The following is a 6,448-nucleotide window of genomic DNA, read 5'->3' as shown; positions in this document are numbered from 1 at the left end:
TTGCTACAGCAGTGACAGAAAAATATTATAGTAGGTTAGTCTTTAATTTCATAAAGTTATTAATAGTTCCAAAAATGCAGACTTTTAAAAACATCTTACATATCTAAAAATATCTGTAATTTTACGTAAGGGTGGCGGGGAGGAGGCGGAAATTTTTAATTAAAAAAATTTAATAAAAAATAATTTTACATAAGGGTCTTTAAGGATGAAAGTGTCTCTTTCAACATTTATTTGCATTGCAATTACAATTATTTACTTATTGTGTGTGTGTCTGTGTGTGCACGCACGTGCATGCAGGCACACTAATGGGTGTCACAGTGCATACATAGAGGTCAGAGGACAACTCCTTCCACCATGTGGAGTCCAAGGATTGAGCTCCGATCATTAGTCTAGGTAGCTGGCATCTTTAGCCACTGAGCCATCTTGCTGGCCTAGCCAAAACTTTTCACAAGGATGGTGAGATGTCTCTGTCATATCCAGTGATAATCGTAATGCTACTCTGATGCCCCACCCAGCCTTTGTGACTATTTTGGCTCGCTTCTCTGAAAGTGTTCCTGATGTTGAGAGATGTCATGATGCTTTTTATGTGAGCCTCTCTGTAGCTGTTGTGATAAACAACCCCCATTTGCTTTCAGTTACAAAACCTTTTGTGTTATCTATTTGGCAATGTTCTTTTCTCTTGTTCCTTTCTGTTCTGTTTCTGGAACTCTTGTTAATAGAATGGAGGACTTCCTGGGCTCATCCTTGAATTTTCCTCCTGCTGTTTTCAATTTTTTCCTTTGTCCTACTTTCTGGAGAACGTCCTAACCACATTCTCTAACTCTTTTTAGGCTAATCGTTGCTTTTTTTTTTCTGTCTTTTTTTACTTTCCAAGAGAATTTCTTTTCCTTTCTTTTTCTTCTGTTTTTTTTTTTTTCTTGATCTTTGGGCATTTCTTTAAGGACTTGCTGCTGTCTGTTCATGAACACACCATATTCTTTTTCTCCATAAAGGAAATAGGTAATATATCAAGCTCTCTGTAGACTATTGGATCCAGCTTTCCTAGTGTGTGTGGGCTTTGCTTCTCCACTGCCTACTGCTGGTCTACCCACAGTGTTTGGTAGTGGGCATGCCAGCTTGGGTGTGGGGTGTTTGTGGCTGGTGTGGTCTGCTGACTGAGAAGCCTCACTGAAAGGTTTTCTGGCTCAGTGATGGATTAAGCTGTTACCATAGTTTTATTTTTTATCAGCTGGTCCTAGTCAGTTAGTTCAGGGATGTTTCCTTTACTCTTGTCTGGAAGACAGAATTTGTAGTGTTCCTGGAGACAAATGGGAGAAAACACCCACCCAGCTCACTGCTCCCTGTAAAGGCATTCACTTAACCCTCCTCCTCTTCAAGTGTCTATACTTGAGTTTTTCAAGTTCTTTGGGTGGGTAGAGTATAGAATTTGTGCTTTTTAAAAATTGATTTTACTATAGAATTTTATACACGAATACTGTATTTATATGATTCCTCTTCCCTTCCCCTCAAACTCCTCCTGTGTCCTTGTAGTCCCTTTCAAATTATTGACCTCTTCTGAAAATACACACACAGAGACACATATAGACACACACAGACAAACACACACACACACACACACACACACACACACACACACACACACACACACACCTCTATCAAGTCTATTTAGTTTTGCTTGTATGTATATGTATTTAGGGCTGTCCACTTGGAATTGAATCACCTTTGAGGGCTCATTCCTGTGGAATACTGAATCTTCCTCTCCCCAAAGCCATTCATTGTCTGTAGTTCTTCATCTAGAGGTAGAGCCCTGTTGGATTTTTTCCCCCAGTAGGTGTTGTCATTATGCAGGTTTTGTTCAGGGAACTGTATTGCTGAGATTTATTAGGGGCAGCTTCCTGATATGAAAGATACTGTCTTGCAGAAGTTGTACTGCTCCTCTGGCATATACTATCGTGAAACAATGTTTGTGATAGTATTTCATACGAATTCTTCAGCAGTTCTCCAGCTTCAAATCAGGTCTTTGTGATGCCTCCATGTTTGAGTATTTCTTGAGTCTAGGTATATAAAAACATCTTTTGGATTAATCCATGTGGGACTTTCTTTGTCTCCACCTTTCTCAGTTTCCAAAGCTGGGTTATCCTCATGCCTTCTTGGATTTCCCTTATTCTTATGAATTGCTTTAGTTTTTCATTATCATTGTAATTAATTTTGAGAATGAGCTGAGGAAATTAAATATATTCAATTCTTCATCAACTGAAAGTTTTAGGATTTTTTTATTTATTTTTTACAATTATATTGATGATTAAACAAACACTTTGGGGCCTTTTATATTTGCCTCTACATCAGACAATAACCTTTTGTTGTTGTTGAGGTAGGTGACAAAATAACGGACAAGTCTATAAAGTTACGTAATTCTTCCATCAATTTTCTGACTCTGATGGCAGTTGGTACCTTAAGTGTTCCTTGCAATACCATAAAGATTACATGCTCTGTCATAGCCATATCCGCTTGCTACACAATAACTTCTGGGAAATGAATCGTTACTCAATATATTGTGAACTTCTTTAGAAGCGAACTCTGCTCAAAGACTGTAAAACATGAACCATATTTTCAAGGGTTGAGAGAGCCAGTTCACTATTTCTACCTCAGTGAAACTGCTTTTATAGATTGCTTTATAGTTATTTTTGAGAAAATTTGAAACTCCTAAACCAGTGCTTATCTCTTGGTTTGTTGAACTTTATTTCCCATGCTTTGAAATGGGTATTTGCTGATTAAGTAGAGATATGATTTTAATATTCTGTAATGTTTGTCCCAGTATTAATCTTTTAAGCTCCAAAAGTACCTTATTCCAACAAAATTGGATAAATCGAAGATCTACATGCTTACTTTTCTGTATTTTTAGGATATTTATCTCTGTGGCTCCTCAGTTCTATTTTACCCTCCACAGGAGATCATGAGATAATGCTACTTATTTTAGTTTGCGTTCTAACTAGCACCTTTTGTCATTTCATTTTGTGTCTTTGGATCCCAGCATCATTATGCGTATTTGGAGCTTCACTAAGAAAACAGAAGGTGATTCTGGTGTAAATCCCTTTTAAAATAGTTATCTTTACTATATGTATGTCTACCTAGTGTCTTCAGATACAGAAGAGGACATTAGACTCCTGAAATGGGAGTTAAGAATGATTGTGAACACTATATGAGTACAGGGAACCAAACCTGGGCCATCTGCAAGAACTGTCTGTGCTCCCAATCACTGAACCATCTTTCCAACTCTGCTGTAAGTTCTAGATGTGGTTTGGTTAATGGCATTATTCCTTTCTGTTTGACTCAGTATATCCCTAATGACTCCCATAGTTTTTCTCACGAGCTTCAGTTCATTCTTTTGAACAACTAGATGCTCAGTTGCCATCTCGAGAAAAGGTATCATCTTTACTTTGTTGCTTTAATAGATTAAAAACAAATAGGTTCAAGGAGCTTCTTTATAAGTTGGGCAGCACAGCTCTTTGTCAGAAAACAGACCTTCAAAGGGGCCTACAAATCGAGGGTGAGGCTTACCTACAAAGCGTGGACTCTTGGATCCTACTGAGGAATTTTCTCATGGATGAGACTGACTGATAAATACTGATAGGTCCTTGTGAGTTTAGGTAAATGGCTTTTATCATGCTCATTTTCCTTCCCCTTGCTTGCTTATGCTACTTCCAGTGTCCTCTTGATTCAATGACTACTTGCACATGTCCATCTGTTGCTTCCTCTTTTGCTACCCATGTGTTTTGTCCTATCTGAGACCAAGAGGATTTAAAACTTGAACTTTGCTTTGCCTGGTTTCCTCTTTGGGATAATGACTTGCCTGTACACCTCAGAGCAGCCTGAGTGTTCTTTAGAAACATACAGTTCAAATTGTGTAGCTTCTTAGCTTTGTGTTACACTAGAAAGTATACTTATTTGTCAGTGCCTGTCATTATGGGTCTTTTTCCTATCTACATTTCATTTTTAGCTAAGACCTTGCATTTTCAGATTCACTAGTTTTTTGCTGTGCTGGGAGCACATGAAGCTCAATGTTGTCTTAGGTCTGCATACACCCAGGTTTCTTTACCTGGGTCCCTCCTGCATAGCTCAGTCTTTCAGATCATCCAAGAATAACACCACGTGAGCTCTTGAGAAAGGCCTGCCTCCTTGCTTCCTCCTACTTGTTACTCTTCCTGTGTGTTATATGGACACATTCTAAGATTTGATTCTACTTTATTTTTACTATATTGAGCATGATTTGTTTTCATAGTTCAGTGTGCTGGCTAGTTTTATGTTAACTTAACACAAGCTAGAGAATCAAGTAGAGAAAATGCCCCTCCCAGACTTGTCTGTAGGCAAGCTTACAGTGCATTTTCTTAGTTGGTGATTGATGTGGGAAGGCACAGGTTACTGTGGGTGGTGCCAGGGTGCTACTGAAAAGCAGGCTGAACAAGCCAGGGAGAGCAAGCCTGTAAGTGGCACTCCTCCATGACCTCTGCATCAGCTCCTGCCTCCAAGATTTTGCCCTGACTTCTTAGATGATGGACCACAAGCTATAACACAAAATAAACACTTTCCTCCCCAAATTGCATTTGGTCACAGTGTTTTATTAACACAATAAAAATCCGACTAAGACAGTTACTCTTGTTATCTCTTTCTTGGTGTAGTTCCAGTTATTACAGTCTAATATGTAACTATCAACATAGAACAGAACTTTATCACTCCAGGTGAATCATGGGAGTATCCTTACTTTCCACAGCTTAGGAAATACCATGATGTTGAGTTTGAAATCATGTCATGGTTTGTTTTAGTCATCACCCACTTATTCTGTTTGTAAAACTCTTGAGGTTGATAGTTCATTTTATTAAATCGTATGTTCGTTCGCATTGTTCTTTCTGGTTCCCAATGTTCTAGCATTCCTTCTTTTTATCTTTCCTTGTACAATTGAAGAACTTTCTGTTTCAACTTTTAAGGAGAAAACTATTAACAATGGATGATCTCCTAACTTTATTTTTTTTTCACTTTAAATGCCATTATGCCCCCCTTCATTCTTAAAGAGCAGGTGCCACGAGTACAGAATTTACAGTTGACAGCTCTCTCCTTTTAACTTTTGGAAACTGCTGTGCCTTTTCCTTTTAGCCCCTGCTGCTTCACGGAAATGTCTGCTGTCATTTGAACGGATGTCTTCTTAGAAGCAATGCTGCATCTCCTCTTACTGCTGTTAAAGTTCAGCTTTGTCTGTAGTTTTCAGACACGTCTTGGAGGAAGTTTTATTTAATTCATCCTGGTTGGAACTTCCTCAGCTTCAGAAAGTTGTGCCTTTTGCCAGATTCTGGGAGGTTCTAGTTATTATTTAGCTTCAGTCTCCTTCGGACCCGCCATGTTTCTCCTTTCCTGTTGGGACTCAGATGCTATGACTACCAGATCTTTTGAAGGCTTTTACCTCGGTGTTCAGGTTGGGTACATTCCACTCTTTTAAGTTTATTGGTTGTATCTTCTGTCATGCTGCTCTACTCTTGAATCCATTTGGTAGCTTTTAGTTTCCATACTTTGTTTTAAAGGCTTATTTTCATTCGGCTTTTTAAAATTTTCCTGAATTTAGTTATTTATGTGTAGGTGTTTTGTCTGATTATATGTGTAACATGTGCTTGCAGTGTCTATGGACTCCAAAAAAAATGGTATCAGACCACATGGGAGTGGAGTTACAGACTGCTGTGAGTTGCCTTGTGGGTACTGAGAACTGAGTCTGGGTCCTCTATGAGAGTAGCAAGTGTTCCTAGCCACTGAGCAATCTCTCCATCCCATGGATCTTTTAAAATAAAAACTTAAAAAAATTTCTACAATGTATTCTGATTATATTCTTTCTCCTCCTCTAATTTCTCCCTAGTTTTCCCCACCTCCCTAACCACACAACCTCATATTTTCTCTCTCTCCATCTCTCTCTCTGTTTCAAAACTAACACCCTCAGGAAAAACAACAACAAAACCTCCCAAAGAATGCTCAAAGAAAACTTAAAGAAAATAAAAAGAAAAAAATCAATGAGGCAAAAATACCAAAATAAAAATAAAAGCACAATGAAAAATATAAAGTACTGTCAGTGTTCTTTTTTTTATTTTCTAGAGCAAAGAATTTATTATATATTCAGTACATTTTTCATAGTTTTTATGATTGCAATTAGAAGCACATCCTTATTTTATTTGCTATGAATTAATAGTTATCTGACATACAATCTTGCAGCAATTCTTGTTGACTTAGTTACCAAATAGAATCTTACTCAATTTCACATTTTACTGGAATTTTCCTTTTACAATTTACAGTTTTAATGTTATCAGATTTATATCAATGTAATAAACTTACAATGAAGACAAATACATAGGTAATATAAATTTTGCTTGTGATTAGTTCTTTTTTTTTACCATGATCATGCCAACTCTTATTT

This window comes from Microtus ochrogaster, chromosome 18, assembly GCF_000317375.1.
Source record: "Microtus ochrogaster isolate Prairie Vole_2 chromosome 18, MicOch1.0, whole genome shotgun sequence".
In the NCBI taxonomy this organism is placed as follows: domain Eukaryota; kingdom Metazoa; phylum Chordata; class Mammalia; order Rodentia; family Cricetidae; genus Microtus; species Microtus ochrogaster.
The sequence above is the reverse complement of the archived record's forward strand: the minus strand, read 5'-3'. Positions refer to the sequence as shown.